The following is an 18,033-nucleotide window of genomic DNA, read 5'->3' on the forward strand; positions in this document are numbered from 1 at the left end:
AGAAAAAAAAAAACAGAAAGGCCAGGCACGGCAGCTCACGCCTGTAATCCCAACACTTTGGGAGGCCAATGTGAGTGGATCATGAGGTCAGGAGATCGAGACCACCCTGACTAACATGGTGAAACCCTACACTCCAGCCTGGGCAACAGAGCGAGACTCCATCTCAAAAAAAAAAAAAAAAAAAGCTGCAGCATCCCACACAAGGCCCCGCTGGTCTTCCGGGGTGTTATGTGTCCTGTCCACCAGCACCCTGTTAGTGCGCTTTTCAATAGGTCTTAGCCTCACCCACTTTACTCAAGCCTACCGTGGCGGGTGCCTTTGTCAAACTTGAGCCTAACGGTCCCACTGGCCAGGGTCCTGCTCATCGCTGTCCTCCTCAGAGTCAGCAGACACCTCTTGATTCTCTGGATCGCGGCCTTGATGCTCCTCTCAAGGTCACTGGTGTGTCTGCTGGTGGTTGGTTTGCTGCTGGGGTTTGGGCCAATATCAGGGTAAACTTTCTTCAGTTTGACCCCTTGCCTTGTGGCAGCCAGAATGTGCTCATGGACTGAGGCGTGGGGAGGGCACACCGCCAGCACTTCCACCTTCCAGAGACGAGCTCTGCCATGCCTTAAGGAGGCCAACACTTCGTCCATAGATCCTGGACATGGAAAACTTTCCAAGGAGTCATGTGGTCTCTCAGCAGGTGCTTGGCACACTAGAGGAAGTGGCTGGTCATCTTTCACTGGAGCCCGGAAACCTAAGTTCTGATGAGCTGCAGCTTAAGAGGATGAGGACAGAGCAGGGAGAGGAGGGGGTGGCAGTGGTGGGGGTGATGGGGGGGGGTGGTGGTGGTGGTGGAGGAGGAGGCAGTGGCAGTGACAATTCCTCACTGAATTTGGAATGTGTTTGATCACCAACTGGAACAAAAACCTGGACAGGGACCTTTCCATGACAGTCTTGACACTTGGGGCTTTTCACGTTACCAGCTTCCGACAGGGGAACACCTCTAGTTTTCCTAGAGGATGGGTGAATTACTGACACCGCCTGGGAAGCTGGCAAGCACGTCACTGGGAAAGATCACCTGGCAGGTTTGGAGCCACAGGTTCTGAGCCAGAGGTGTTTCGGACAGATTGAGCTAGGCGTTTCTGAAAATGAAAAACCATGGTGAGGAATCATCAAAATGCTGAAACTTTCTAGACATCTATAAACACATGCATTTCTACGCATGGATGGTCTAATTCACAAAGTGGCTCCTTCTTGTTTGTACAGCCATCCTTGCTACCGAATCCATTTTTCATGGGTTAAAAGATAAGCATTTAGATCCTTTGATCAAATATTACCTTCTCTGTAGTAAAATGAAGATATGAAAGCATACGTATAGAGGAAAATAGTCATCAATTTTTAGTATGGAAAATTAGAAATGCTAAAATACGAATAATAGGATATTAGTTGAAAAATTATGACAAATCTATTCAAAATATTAAGTAGCCATAAAAAGTGGTGACTAGTACAATACCTGAAACATCTGAAAAAATCGGATGATACAGTGTTCAATGAAAACCAGATATAAAATAATATGTATTACGATTAAAAATGAGAAAACCTCTATGAAAAATGCCAGCACAGTGGACATCCAAGTGGCAGCTATAACAGCCTGTGGATATTTCTTTTCTCTAACTTTTAGGTTTAGAGTTAATTTCATAATTCAAAAAACATAAATTGAAAAAGTTCTGGTCTTTCAGGTATTCATTTGATAAAGAAAAACCTAGTCCTACAAAGAGCTAATCTTGAGAGGAGGGCCCTAAAGAAGGCACTGATTAGCCAATAAAACATAAAATGTAGTACTATGAACTCATTAAAATGAACTAGCTCTGTACATATTAACATGAATATATCTCAAAAACCTAAGTTAAAGAAACTGGCAAAGGATGCATTCAATATGATCCTATTAATGCAAACCTAAACACACACATACACACACACACACACAAAACCATGCAATCCATGATAAACTCAAGGAATATTTCCATTTCTCTCTCATTCTGCTCCTTTCAGGACAAATAGCAATGTCATGGCAACAAGTCCCCAAACCTCCCTGATGTAGACACAGCCATGCAGCTGCCGTCCTGCAGCCTTCTGTCAGAGAGCATGCCAGCAGAATTGGAATCCCGGAAACTGGGCAGAGGGCTAAACTCCAGTGGTCATCCAACTGATCTCCATCCAACTGATCTCCATCCAACTGATCAGCTCATCCCTGATGTTGGGGCTCCCTGAACCACCCAAGGATGCCTTCTGTGGCATCCCAGCTACAGCCTGTCACTGTTACTCTGGACTGTTAAGTTCTGCCTTTGTTTTTTTGTAGAGACGGGGTCTTGATTTGTTACCCAGGCTGGTCTCAAAGTGCTGGGTTCAAGCAATCTGCCTCCCTCAGATTCCCAAAGTGCTGGGATTACAGGCGTGAGCCACGGTGCCTGGCCGAGTTCTGCCTTATACTTCACAGGCAGTCTGTCCACTCACGATAAATTGAAGCCTTTACCTCATGCAGCCCTTCAGACATTCAGAAAACTTCCTTGATCTCAACAGATACCATGTATCAAATGATTTTATTTCTAGTTTTCTCCCCCTCCTACTTCTTCCCTTCCAAATGTGCTCAAATTGGCTATGTCCCCTTCAAGGGTGGCACTTCTCAGTAAACACAGAACTCCCTTATTCTACACAGGATGCTGCTGTCCATGCATCCCCAAAGCCCATGAGCTCTCGTCACACGGGTGACTCACTAAGCTGAAGGAAACTGAGTTCTCAAATTATTTTACCCAAGATTTAAGCCCCACAGACTTTCCTATCACCCCATGCAAAGTGCATACCTCCATATGGGCTTTTTTTGGACTAGAACACCAGTAATTTGTCCCAATTTTGGGAGAACTTGTTAGCGTTTAACTAATTTTTCCAGTTTCGTTGGGAGCTTAGGATGCCTGATTCTGTCCTCTTAAATCTGCCTACTCCTCCCATTTTCATGTCACCCACGCATGAAAAAGTAATCTTCTGTGTTGCCAAACAATTCCTCGATCTGAGTGAGGGCTGAGGAGACAGGCTGGCTGCCCTTGGATCCCTTCCTCCAGACTGACTCCATTCTGTTCATCGAAACTCTCTTGGTGACGGCGACCAGCCAGTTCCTCTCCACCTCACTGGCTCTGCATTCATCTGGTATTCGTGCAGCTCCTTCAATTCATGCTTCCCGCTGCAGTTCACACCCAGGCCCTGATCCAGGGCAGTCACATCAGAATTTCTGTGGGTGGGGCTGGGCCTTAGTACTTAGGAGAAGCTCCCCAGGGGATCTGGATGTGTTGTCCAGGCTGAGAAGGTCTGTGTGGCTCTGGAGTAAGACCCGGCTTCAATTCCTGCTGTTTAACCTTGAACTAAGTTGTATAACCAACCATTCTGAACCTTGGTTACTCATCTGTAAAGTGGTGATGAAAATGTCTCACAAGGCTGTTTCAAGAAGTAAGTGAGAGTGAATGTGAAGTGCCTAGCATGGCGCCTGGTATATGGAAGGCATCTGATACCTATTCCAGAATCTTTTCTGGGATAAAGTGGGTTGTTTCCTTTTTTGGGGCTACAATAAACTTGGGTCTTTGTGAAGGGGCTGGGGAATGAAAGCAGGTCTATGTTTTATAGTCAGTAAATTCAATGATATTCTTAAATAAGCTCCTATTTACTGACTTTTTTTTTTTTTTTTTTTTTTGAGACAGAAGAGTTTCACTCTATTGTTCAGGCTGGAGTGCGGTGGTGCAAGCTCAGCTCACTGCAACCTCTGCCTCCCAGGCTCAAGTGATTCTTGTGCCGTAGCCTCCCAAGTAGCTGGGACTACAGGCTTGCGCCACCATGCGCAGCTAATTTTTGTATTTTTAGTAGAGATGGGGTTTCACCATGTTGCCCAGCCTGGTCTCAAACTCATGGCCTCAAGTAATCCGCCTGCCTCAGCCTCCGAAAGTGTTGGGATTACAGGCGTGAGCCACCGCACCTGACTCCCTATTTACATTGTTTTAAAAAACCTATTTACCGTTAGATAAATGTTTGAGGTGATGGATATGCTAATTGCCCTGATTTGATCATTACACATTATATACCTGTATCAAAATATCACACTATACCTCATAACTGTGTACAATTATGATGTCAATTAAAAATAATAAAAGCAAACAATTATTTTTTGAATCTTCATAAGCAGCTTTTTTTATTAAAAGGACTGTATCTCTAATAATAAAGTCAAGAAATAGAAAAAAAATTACAGACTCAGGATCATTTTGTGGAGGAAATACAAATGTAGGCCTGGAACAGAGGGCATAAAAAAATGACATTATCCTCATAAGTGTATACTTAAAAAAAAAAAGGAAAAAGAAAGTTGTAGATATAAAAAAAAATAAACACATTTTACTTTTAACAGGGCACTTTCACTACGTTTATATCACAGTGTTGCCTGGATAACATTTTAAAGAATTGTTTATTACATATGAGAGGAAATGCCAGCTAAAGTCAAGGGAGTTGAACAGTTTTCAGTTTTCCCTGCCAATCTAAACCACCAGGGCCAATTAGGACTACTCAGTGAGGAGCGCAGAGCAGGAACCCAAGCGTGCTGTGATATCAAAAACAGCAGTTATTTTATATCATGGGTTTTGAACCACGTATATTCTATTTTTGTTGTTGTTCTTTATTGATATACCAGAAATAATGGTATTTTTTAAACGTTTCATGTTCTGGATGACCTGTTCTATAATACTTTACACTTTCTTCCTTTTTTTTAGGGTGGTCTTCATTCATTTCCGCAGAAGTGTAGATGAGGTGACTGTTTACGGAACTTACATCTTTAAATGCTCTCAATCATTGGAGTGTTTTTTGAGGTTCTTGGTTGATGCATTCTTTTTTCTTTTGCTCCTCTTTTTTTATCTTGTCTCTTTCCTATATTGAAACAAATGTATATTTGTAAATTGCTCCACATTACAAAAAATGTCTTGGCATACAATAAAAATGTTTTGACAAAGAAAGAGGCTGTACCCCAACATTTACCACCCCAAGGCTGCGCCCAGGCTGCAGGCCTGGAGGCGAATGGCTGTCAGCGGCAGGTCCAGGGCAACGCAACTCCAGTTTCCACAAGTCTAGGCCTGCATGTCACGCTACACAAACAGAACATTTTCCTTCAGAGGAGACTCATCATCTGAATACTGTGATGCTGACAAGAGCATCTTACGCTTTCTTCAGCCTGTTGCTATCTGAGCTGATGATTTTCTTTGCACTGATCCTGGTGGAATAATACAAATCACCTACATGGTTTTTAATATTACCCTGGTGTAGCATAAAAGGTTTAAAAGAAAAAAGCACTGCATTTGGGCTGTAGCGTAAGGCATTCATTAATATTAGTTCTGGCGTGGCCCAGTGGTACTGTCTCCTCCGCAGTCTATGATGAGAGTTGCCTGACTGCTTGTGGAAATAATTTGTTCCCAGCAGAGTGCTTTAAGAGATGAAAAACAATCCGCCAACCATGAGAGGACATACAGGCAGGCCCCATTCTTAAATGGGATGTGTCCCAACAATGTTTTAATGTGATTGTTTTAAACGTATTTCCCCATAACATTCTAAATACTAACTACATTTTCAAGCATACCTACAAAAGCAGAGCAACCAACAAATACCTGAAAAATTATGTTATAACTGTGTTTCACCTGTGCTTAACCACTCACTATACCAATATATAATATACTATATGTACATAAAATCCTTGATCTATGTAAAAAAAATACAGTAATACTCACAGATAATACTAACATCTATTGAGTAGGTTTTAGCCTCAATGCCAAGTACTTTTCATGCCTTACCCTACTTTATCCTCATATGAAATTTGTATTATTACCACTATTATCTTTTTTTTTTTTGAGACTGAGTTTCACTCTTGTTGCCCAGACTGGAGTGCAATGGCGCAATCTCAGCTCACTGCAACCTCTGCCTCCTGGGTTCAAGCAATTCTCCTGCCTCAGCCTCACGAGTAGCTGGGATTATAGGTGTCATGCCCGGCCTATCATCCTCTTTTAACAGATGAGAAAACCGTGAGCTCAAAAGAGATTGAAGTAATATGCCTAAGGTCACGTGGCTACCTAAGTGGCCAAGCTGTGATCTGAACCCAAGTTGAGAGCTCACCTGAACTACCATTCTATTAACCAAGTGCCTTCCAAATTCCAACATTTCCAGAATCAGTGGAAAGTGCTCCTCTAAATGGGATAAGGGGAGTGATTATATCTTGAGAGTGAAGGTTAATGCTCCAAGTCTGGATAAGAGAAGGCATAGGAGAGAGAGATATATACATACACACACATACATATAGATAGATAGATAGATAGATAGATAGATAGATAGATAGATAGATCACTGCCAAGGAAGTAGAGGCACCTCTTCCTCCGCAGCAACATGGGAGTGCCAAAGGAGACTCTTCTTGGGGCTCACGGGTTTTCTGAAGTGTGGAGCAAAGGGCAAATGCCTATGTATCTTCAAATCCTCTGAATAACAGTTCCTAAATCCAGAAGTACGATTCTTAAATACGAACATGCAAAGAATATACTCTTCTAACAAAATTTTTTATTTTTAATTTTTATTAGAGACAGAGTCTTGTTCTATCACCCCGGCTGGAGTGCAGTGGTACAATCATAGCTCACTGCAGCCTCAACCTCCTGGCCTCAAGCAATCCTCCTGCCTCAGCCTCTTGAGTAGCTGGGACTACAGGTGCGCACCATGGAGATGAGGTCTCACTGCGTTGTCCCTGCTCTCGAACTTCTGGCCTTGAGTGATTCTCCCACCTCAGGCTGCCAAAGTGCTGGGATTACAGGCATGAGCCACGGCACATAGCCAAGTTCTTTTTAAGTATTTGTATTTACATGGAAGAGTACTTAACATTTTTGTAAGCCACAAAAGTCACAATTTTCATGTTTTCTTAATTCTAATAAGAAAATTATAGTAGGCTGGGCACAGTGGCTCACGCCTGTAATCCCAGCACTTCGGGATTGGGGCGAGGCAGGTGGATTGCTTGAGGTAAGGAATTCAAGACCAGTCTGACCAACATGGTGAAACCCCGTCTCTACCAAAAATACAAAACTTAGCTGGGCATGGTGGCAGGCACCTGTAATCCCAGCTACATGGGAGGCTGAGGCAGGAGACTCACTTGAACCTGGAAGGCAGAGGTTGCGGTGAGCCGAGATCGCGCCACTGCACTCCAGCCTGGGAGACAGAGAAAGACTCCGTCTCAAAAAAAGAATAATAATAATAAGGAGAAAAGTATAGTAAATATGAGTAAATACATATAAAAGTCTGCATAAAAATGATATATATGAGCTTCCTTTTCTGTCAGAAAAAAATTAAATTTCTTAGTGTTATCTTTTTATGTATTCATGGATTTTTAAAAATTAAGAAAAAATCACCAAATATAAGGTCTGAGGTGAGCTGAATATTGTTATCTGTAATTGTTTTGTGTACTGAATAATTTACAGTACAATACATTTAGAATTGTTATAGTTGTTTATTAGAAATAGAGTTTCTACCTATTGTGTTTTTAAAGTACCTGTGCTCCAGGGGCCATGGCTCACACCTGTAATCCCAGCACTTTGGGAGGCCAAGGTGGGCGGATCACTCAAGGTCAGGAGTTCAAGACCAGCCTAGCCAACATGGCGAAACCCTGTCTCTACAAAATATACAAAAATTAGCTGGGCGTGGCGGCACATGCCTGTAAGCCCAGCTAGAATCACTTGAACCTAGGAGGCGGAAGTTGCAGTGAGCCAAGATCATGCCTCTGCACTCCAGCCTGGGTGACAGAGCAAAACTCTGTCTCAAAAAAATAAAAATAAAGTTCCTGTGTATGCAATGGGCATTCAACAAATAGCTGTTGAATGAATACATTAAAAGCTTGAGATTTGCTAAATGCTTAAATCCCAAAAGAAATAAATAATATTTTTAAGAAAAATATTTAAAAGCATTTTAACTATAGCCATAGATAAGGACATAAGCACACAAAAAATTAATCACTGTGACAGTAAAAACCTTATTTCAATACCTCTTTATCCTTCATACAATAATAAATCTCTGGAAGAGAAAAGAAAAGAAAGGCGCTCTGAGCGTCCCTCCCTTTCTGCTCCTGAGAGACGCTCTTTCGGCACAGATCCTGCCCTGCTTAGACTCCAGCTGCTGGCACTGCCTTCTGAGTTCTTTCACTTCCAGATTCTTATCGTCCTGCAGCCCCACCACACAGGCAATGACTTTAAGTTCCTCTGGACTTTCACATGGATTGTCATAGACAACTTTATCCTGTTTTTCTAAAAATGTATTAATGGTTGTTTAAAACATATTTTATTATTTTTTTAAAATGCACTGAATTTTTTTAAATGTAAGGAAAATAAAGATCACTTATAATCCTACCACTGAAAAGTACTATTAACATATATAAAAATACGTGTATGCATGTAATATACATATACACGTGTATACGTACATGACTATATACATGTATGTAAGTAGCATGTATGTGTATATACATGTAAGCAGTGGTGTATGCATGTATATACACATATATATATAGACATACGTATATATACGTATGCACACACACATACACATACTACTTACATAGCTACACATATCAATGGAGTTCTAAAAGAACATTTTCCATGGGATGGAAATAAATTTTTAGGCCAGGCGTGGTGGCTCACGGAGGAGGCTGAGGCAGGAGGCTAGGCAGGAGAACAGCATGAACCTGGGAGGCAGAGATTGCAGTGAGCTGAGATCGTGCCACGGCACTCCAGCCTGGGCAACAGAGCAAGACTCCATCTCCAAAAATAAAAAATAAAAAAATTTAAAAAGATAAATTTTAATGGCAGCATAGTATTCTCTAATTTAAGCAATCCAGGTTGTTAGGCTGTTCCAATGTTTCATTATTATTCATTTCACTGTGATGAACATCTCTGTATAAATCTTTGTGTACACTTTTTATCACTTCTTTAGCAGATAAATATTTAAGGATCTTGATACCCATTGCCAAATTGCCCTCCAGAAAAACAACTTATATTCTACCAGCAATATATTATTAAGATGCCTTAGTGATATTTAATCTTGATTACATATTGATGTTTTTAAAGTCATACTTACTGTAACAAGTTCAAACCCTCCAGAAGTACATAAAATAAACAGTGAAATTCTCTTGCTCCTTCCCCAAACCTTCTGAGTTATTCTCAGATGAAAAACATTATGAACAATTTGGCATGCATCCTTCCAGATTAACTTCTTTTTTTAATGTAATTTTTTTCCTAAATATGTTAAATGCTTATAACCTGAAACTACTGCAAAGAATTCTGAATACTCAGGATTAAACTAAAAGTTCAGGATCTATGTGAAGAAATTTATTAAACTTGGAGGAACTTTAGGAAAAAAGATTTAAATAAATGGAAAGAGACAGACCATATTCTTGGGTAGGAAGATTCAAAATTGCAAAGACCACCGTTCTTCCCAAAGTAATCTCTAATTTTAAGCAAAATCACGATCAAAATTCCAACGAGTTTTTGTTTTGAACTTGATTCTAAATTTCATCTGGAAGAATAAAGAAGTGAAAATAGTCAGAAAACTTGTGGAGAAGTAATGTGGGGGTACTTGCCTTACCAGACCCTAAAAGGTGCCTCCAAGGTGTAGTCATGGGAACAGTATGGAGCCAGCAGCAGAAGCCACTCACAAACCAAGGGAGGAGAACAACTCAGAAACAGACCAAAGTCAATCTAATGGTTAACTTGAGAAATGTTAAACATTTAGGGAAAATGTTTTTAAAATCAGTGATTGGGACTGCTTAACAATTTGAGGGAAAGGTTCAATTCCTACCACAATCAGAATAATTTACCCCGGACTAAAGAATTAAACGTTTTAAAAAGCAGCATCATAAACATATGAAAAGAAAACATAAGTATATATTGACATAATTTTGGGATAGGAGAATATTGCCAGACATAATACTAAAAGAAGAAGCCATAGGGGAAAAAAATGGATAAATGCGACCTCATAAAAATTAAATATTTCTGAAAGGCAAGGAAACGCAAATGACAAGAAGAGATTATTTGCAACACATGACAGACAATAGAGGATATTATTCTTAATGTGGAAAGGAAATAGTCCAAAGAAAAATGGACAAAGACTATGAATAGGTATTTCATAAAATAAGTACAAATGGCTTGCAAACACACAAAATTTTGTTCAATATTCACTCATAATTAAATAAATGAAAATTGGAAGACTGCCATTTTCTCTGTCAAGTAAGCAAAAACGCAAAAGAATGGCATGAGTCTGGGAAATATACACACTCATATTCTGCTGATGGGAGCATCTTTTTTTTTTTTTTTTTTTTTTGAGACAGAGTCTTACTCTGTCACCCAGGCTGGAGTGCAGTGGCGCCATCTCTGCTCACTGCAATCTCGACCTCCCAGGTTCAAGCAATTCTCCTGCCTCAGCCTCCCAGGTAGCTGGGATTACAGGCACCTGCCACCACACCCGGCTAGTTTTTGTATTTTTAGTAGAGACAGGGTTTCACCATGTTGGCCAAGCTGGTCTTGAACTCCTGACCTCAAGTTATCTGCCCCCTTCAGCCTCCCAAAGTGCTGAGATTACAGGCGTAAGCCACCACACCCAGCCTGGGAGTGTCATTTTAAATGTACAAACTATCTAGAAGGCCATTATGTAGTATGAAATTTAGAAATCAGAAAATAATACGGAGGTGGGGAAAAACGTATCTCAATTGATTGTTGTATTGTCATGTATCAAAATATAAAATATACATTGCCCTTGACCCAATAATTCCATCCTTAGAAATTTATTCCAAGGACATAATCTGTCCTATACTCAAAGACATGTATAAAGGAAAGTTCACTACACTACTGTTCAAAACAGTGGAAATTTGGAAATCACGGTATATCCATATAATGGAATACTATGTAGTCATTAAAATTTTGATACTTTTATTATTTACTGAAATAGAAAGACAGTTATTATGTATTACATGAAAAAGAGACTATTATGCATTGCATGCCTGTGTCAAAATATCTCATGTAACCCATAAATATATATATCTACTATGTACCCATAAAAATTAAAAATTTTTTAAAAAGATGTTACTGAACTGGTTATGTAGTTTTGGTTAAAAATTTATATTTTTATATATCAGCATATTTTATTTTATTTTTATTGTTATTTTTATTCTTTTGAGACTGAGTCTCACTCTGTCGCCCAGGCTGGAGTGCAGTGGTGCGATCTTGGCTCACTGCAAGCTCCGCCTCCCGGGTTCACGTCATTCTCCTGCCTCAGCCTCCCAAGTAGCTGGGACTACAGGTGCCCGCCACCACGCCTGCCTAATTTTTTGTATTTTTAGTAGAGATGGGGTTTCACTGTGTTAGCCAGGAGGGTCTCGATCTCCTGACCTTGTGATCCGCCCCACTCGGCCTCCCAAAGTGCTGGGATTACAGGCGTGAGCCACCGCGCTCGGCCTCCCCCCTTGTTTTTTCATCCTCACAAAGATGACTTATTTTATCCACTCTTACCCCACTACCTGTGTAATGATTTCTAAATGGCGATGCTGAGCTAGTAAAAATTTCTTCAAGAAATTAGGTAAATATGTAGATTTCCGGGTCATATGAGACAGTTTGAGTTGAGGCTCATAAATCCGAATTTAAATAAAACAAACAAACACAAGTAATTTTAATGAAGAGTTTAATGAAGCCATGTTCAGGGAACAAATATAAACATATTGGGACACATTCTACTGTATATGAATTTCTTGCCACCAACATCCTGGAATGTAACTGTAGTCATTGCTCTGGCTCCTTTGGTAGCTTCTGACATCCTAAGTGAGGATACAGCCTTTCAACTCTCGATAGAGAGACTTGCTTTTTGTTATTATAATGATTTATAAACCAAATAATTTTGCTTTGTTTTTCCCTTTCCTCCCTATGTCATTCTTACCACAGATATTCAAAAGGATTAGTAGAGTGACAAGATTATATTTTAAGTGAACCTTGTTTTAAGGTAGAAGTGCTCAATGTTAAAAGACAAACAGGCCGGGAGCGGTGGCTCACACCTGTAATCCCAGCACTTCGGGAGGCAGAGGTGGGCGGATCATGAGGTCGGGAGATCGAGACCACCCTGGCTAACACGGTGAAACCCAGTCTCCACTAAAAAGTAAAAATACAAAAAAAAAAAAATTAGCCAGGCATGGTGGCGGGTGCCTGTAGTCCCAGCTACTCGGGAGGCTGAGGCAGGAGAATGGCTTCAACCCGGGAGGCGGAGCCGAGATCGCGCCACTGCACTCCAGCCTGGGCGACAGAGTGAGTCTCCGTCTCAAAAAAAAAAAAAAAAGGCAAACAAACAAAATACAAACATAAAATATGAAGTAAACGTTAGGTTGAAATTCAAAGCCAAATAAAGCACGTGATAAATGACTCAGTGAAATTACCCAGCACAAATACATTTTAGATTCTTTTTCAGAAGAAACCCATTGAATTCAACAATTAGAAATTAATTTGGGAGACAGGCACTTGAAGTTAAAAGAAAATTATTCAGCATAATAGCAATTTAAGAACTAGTTTGCCCCTCCCTATAGAAGCACAGCACTCTAACAGAAGTATAAATGATGTAGCAGATAGCATTTGAATCCAGTTACTAAGGTCCATATGCTATATGATATTTAAACAGCTGGACCTGCTGTTTTTATGTTAAATAATTTATTTTTAACAGGTTTATGATTTATAGTAGTGCTACTGATTTAATGAGTCGTAAGTTTGTTTTTATCTGGCGAGATTCCCCCTCCCATGCAAGCAGGTATCAACTATTTTAAAAATGTTAATCATCATATAATGTTTGGTTTTCAAACACAGATTATAATAGAAAGTCAGCCAAGCATCTCTACTTATCACTAGGAATCCACCTGCAGTCTGCAGTTGTTTTTTCCTCCAAATTGACACCTAACATTATTGACACTTACTCTTTACTAACATCTATATTTCAAAAGAAATTCGAGGAGTTAGTTCAATTCCAGTTTTGTTTGTTATTAGTCATGTCCATTTTGATGAAAAATATTTTGCCTATCGATGTTTTAGGTTGGAAGGGATAAGGCATATTGGCATTTGGTGGGGAATGAAGGTAGTCTTGTCACTGAACCAGTGACCCTTGTGTGCAGTGTTGGATCTGCCACCTACTCCTTACTGGTTATCTCAGGGACGTCCATTCACTGCTTTTATTCCTCTATTATGTTGTTAAGTGAATCAGTAAGTTTTGTGCCTTTGCAATGAGAAATTGTGGAAATTCCCTTGAAAAAGTCTGGGAAGTCGTGGGAGATGGTTAAAAATGAAATAAGTTAAAGGTATTCAGATTCACTTTTTTTTTTTTTTTTTTTTTGAGACGGAGTCTCGCTCTGTCACCCAGGCTGGAGTGCAGTGGCCGGATCTCAGCTCACTGCAAGCTCCGCCTCCCGGGTTCACGCCATTCTCCGGCCTCAGCCTCCCGAGTAGCCGGGACTACAGGCGCCCACCACCACGCCCGGCTAGTTTTTTTGTATTTAATAGAGACGGGGTTTCACCGTGTTAGCCAGGATGGTCTCGATCTCCTGACCTCGTGATCCGCCCGTCTCGGCCTCCCAAAGTGCTGGGATTACAGGCTTGAGCCACCGCGCCCGGCCACCTTGTACATTTCAAACACTGAACAGAATGTCCTCACTTAAGGTTCTTGAAAACCGTGACTTTAACCAAAACAATGTACAGCAGGGCCTCAAATAGTATAATTTCCTTCAATATTATCATTTCATTATAATTTTGATGAGAAAAAAAATTGGTTTTGTTTCACATCACTTTGCTTAAAGTCAGTTTCCAAGAACTTATCAACAACGTTAAGTGAGAACATAATGTACGGTGTACAGGCAGTTTACCCTTTAACTAAAAATCACATATGTGGAAATTAAAACCACCAAAAAGTGTTTTATTTCATTGATATTTCTATAATTCCTTTATTTCACTTTTCTCCTAAAACAAAATTATGTGCTTACTAAAGTTGGAGATAAAGCATCAGATATGACTCAATTATTTTCACATGAATCCTTCATGATTTCAACAAAGACTTGTTTTACAATTTAATTCATTGTTGACTGTAAAATCCAGTCAATTTTGCTTAGGTTACTGCAGTGCTGGCAGTCAGCTGCGAACATAGTGGCAGGCTATGCACTGATCATTCAAATACATACTCAAGTGAAATTCTTAGGAAGTTCTGTTAAAATTACTAAATACCCATGGAATCAAAACAAATCACTTGACACCTAGCCATCTGAAATTTTTAGACTCATAGTTTTGAAACATGTTGATAGAATGAATCTTTGTTATGGACACAGAGATAGTTTTTCTATTTCAGCTCCAAAAACGTGGTAAGCTATATATATCTAGTCACCAATATAATGTCTCCAACTAATATCAGTTTTCACCAATAATAATTTTTCATTAATCCTGATAAGAGCAGAGATATTTTTAACAATATATTCTCATTAGATCTTATGATTGGCAACACTGCAGTAGGTATGCTTAAGAAAAATAAAGTATCAATATAATTCAATTATAAAATAGGATAATATTTTTATAAGGTAGCTGGACCTCATTATTTCCATGGCTCTATAGTCACTCAGATCCTGCAAATTCTATGATTAATGATTCAATTAAATATCTTCTTGGCCTGCTGCTTAGCTCAATACAAAAAAAAAAAAAAGAAGAAGAAAAAAACCTCTTATTTTGTAAGGTATCTTTAAGTAGTGTCTACATTTACCTTAGTGAAAGTATTGAGAACTCTGTTTTGCTCATAATTTACTTTTAAAAAAACAGTCTGGTTTTGGACTTAGGAATTTATAATCTAACACATATATTACAAAATATGCAAAATATATGAATATTTATGTAAAGAAACTATACATTATTAAATAATTTGCATATGTTATGAATAAAAATATCTGAATAAAATTTTTGTTCCCATGATAATATGTATTACTTCTCTAGAAAAACAAGGATTTAGATACTTTAAGAAGGAAAGACAGGTATGCTGGAAAAACATTCTTAGTTCTTTAATCCCCTTGTCTTTATTTACAAGAAATCATTTCTGTTACAATTCTACCTCCTGCTCGGAAGTGCTGTGGAAGTAATGTTTATACTTAGAGATCATATGTGATTGCAATAATTTTCTTAAAATTATTTTTTTCACATGAATTTCGATTCAAAACAGCCCAAGAACCAAGACATTCACAAAAATTGACTTTAGGACAGAATTTTTCTATGTCACCTATGAAAATGTATGTATGCACCACTGCTTCAGATAATTTAAAAAATAATGATTTAACTGTGCATTACCAGAAATATCAAGGATCATGTTGATTTATGGTTGTATATAAAGAGATAACTATCTATACTAATAAGTAAAACCAAGACTTATAATGGACATGCTTATGCTACTCCATAGACGATAGAAGTGTCTCATGGACAAAAAGGGTACACAATCCCTCTCCCTGTACATGCACTGGGCAAGTGCTGACACGGTTGGGCCTATTCTTTGAGATCCTTACCTTTATTTCACAGTTTATACTACATGACCTGCAGCAAGCCAGACCCCAGCATCAGCTTCACTGACTACTTCTGATGTGGAATTCTCACTACTTTGTCCCCTCATCTGCTTATGAGCTGATAGACTTTCTCCATCACCTGGGCATGAGGAAGTGAAGGGAAGAAAACTAATGAAAAATAAATTTTAGACCGTGCCTTTTCTCCTTCTGAAAGTTTTAGTCTTTGTCTGTGTACACAGAATGTTCTGGAGGAGAGAACAGGGGTGGAAGAGAAGAGAAAAAAAGAGTCACTTGAGAAGCCTCATCTTTGTCTTTTGTTCTTGAGACCTGTGTAGTCTTGGGAAAAACTGTCCAACTATAAATTCAGAATCTTAATTAGAATTTACTTAAAATCAAATATAACAATAAAGAATAGAGTGAAGCAGCCATATCCTGGCCAAAGGGGGGCTTAAAGAGAAAAAAAACAACAACAAAAAAAGGGGAGGCAAAAATATGGTAAGTGAAGACAGTATCAGAGGAAAGGGTAGAGATTAGTTCCTAAATACTTTTGCCACCAAAGGTTTCATTTTAGAAAGGCTGTTTCTGATGTATGATGACAGGGAATAGATCTGAGTAAGCATGATGACTTTCAACTCTATTCACGAATTTAATAAAATCCTAAGGGATCATAAACTGGCAGCTGCTTGTGAAAATGAAATGCTAATGTTCACAATTATAATTTTTATACCCATAGCCATAAAAATTTTAAAGATATTAGGTTCTTTTCTAAGGCAATACATGTATGATTTATGTGTATTATAGCAGATTAATTCTTTTGAGGTAAGAGGAGAAAAAAAACCACCAATAAGTTTGTATTTGGTCATTTGAAATATGCCTCCACAGTTTCATCTCAAAGGTTCTTAAGTAGATAAACCCCTATTTGGAGGTAAGCATAAGAGGAATATTTTACCTGAAGCAAGAATCTTAATATACCACTCTAAAGAGAGAGAGTCATAGCAGTATTGCATGCTGCTGAAATTTTAAACAATGTGGGATAAGAATAGAAACAGTTTTACTTGTTGAGAAAGTTTATTGTAGCTCATGCTGATATATTAAAAAGCTTTTTTAAAGGAAAGAAATAGGGAGAAGTGGAGGAAGCACCAATGTGGTAAGAGATGAAGGGAGAGAGGTCCGGAGAATGACCACGACAGTACCATGAATAACTGTATTGGTGGTAAATTATCACAGGATAGAGAACTAGAAATCATTAATGTTTGTTTCTGGATCCAAATAGAAGAACCATGCCAATATAGCTGTTTAAACACTGAAAATACATAAAACAAAAAGAAAGTTTCCTACAAGAGGTCTAGGGGCTAATACCAGTGAAAATGGATGGATTCACAGGACTGTGCAACCAAATCAAAGAAGAAAGCATGGCCCTCTTTCTGAAATTAAATGTTGATTCATTAATTTATTAGGCACCATAATTGACGCTTACGGGTCTGGGACTCAGAATCAAAATATAGCCTTAAATTCTGGCCCTACCGTTTAAGACATATATAATCCTGTGGAAATCATTTCACTTTCTTAAACCATGCTTTTCATTTGTGAAATGGGTACAATAATGTCACCTCATAGGATGTCTATGGGAATTAAATCAACTTAAGTTTTAAAACGATTCACAAAGTACCTGGAATTTGTTGTCAATAAATGACTTGATTCTACTTATTGAGTAAATACTATATAAACAAGTCTTGGGGATAATTTTGAAAGGCTTCATGTAAAATGAGGGCTATTTTCTAAGACTGACTAAAATGGTTTGAGGATACTAAATAGATCAATATAAAAATAGATTTTTATTGATAAATACACTTGATTAAAATACATTTATAAGAGAGAGAGAGAGAGAGTGTGTGTGTGTGTGTGTGTGTGTGTGTGTTCCCAGCAAAGGATCATTTTTAAGGAAAAACAGATCTAAGTTTCAATCAAAATATCATAGACACACCAAGTATGGAATCTCAATCTTGGCTGAATAACTCCAAAATCATAATAAAATGTAAGTGCTTCTCATTTGCTGAGAATAACAGCAAATAACAGTTTTATTCATTTCTAGTATAAAATGTTCAAGTTAATTTAATGAACCATGATATTCCTGAATATGCCTAGTGAACACAAATGTGACCATTATTTTTTAAGCAATTTTGTATATATAGCATTAATTTTTCTTGACAGATGAGGAAAGTTACATGTAGAATGAACAAATAAAAATTGTACTGGAAAAATTATTTTTAGGATCCTTTTGCTTAACTTCTGTTTAATGACTTCTTCCAATCATTCATGATGTAATTTGATTTGAGACAACGTAAAAAAAATTGACCCAGATCCTAACAAGAAGTCTCAAGTAAATAGAGGAAACTGAGAAAGAA

At 38.6% G+C, this 18,033-nt stretch overlaps 1 pseudogene; it reads right to left on the bottom strand.

The window, feature by feature from the left end:
- Positions 1–333: 333 nt before the first annotated feature.
- LOC112628021 overlaps positions 334–18,033 on the bottom strand; it is a 34,757-nt pseudogene continuing 17,057 nt past the window's right edge.

This window comes from Theropithecus gelada, chromosome 7a, assembly GCF_003255815.1.
Source record: "Theropithecus gelada isolate Dixy chromosome 7a, Tgel_1.0, whole genome shotgun sequence".
In the NCBI taxonomy this organism is placed as follows: domain Eukaryota; kingdom Metazoa; phylum Chordata; class Mammalia; order Primates; family Cercopithecidae; genus Theropithecus; species Theropithecus gelada.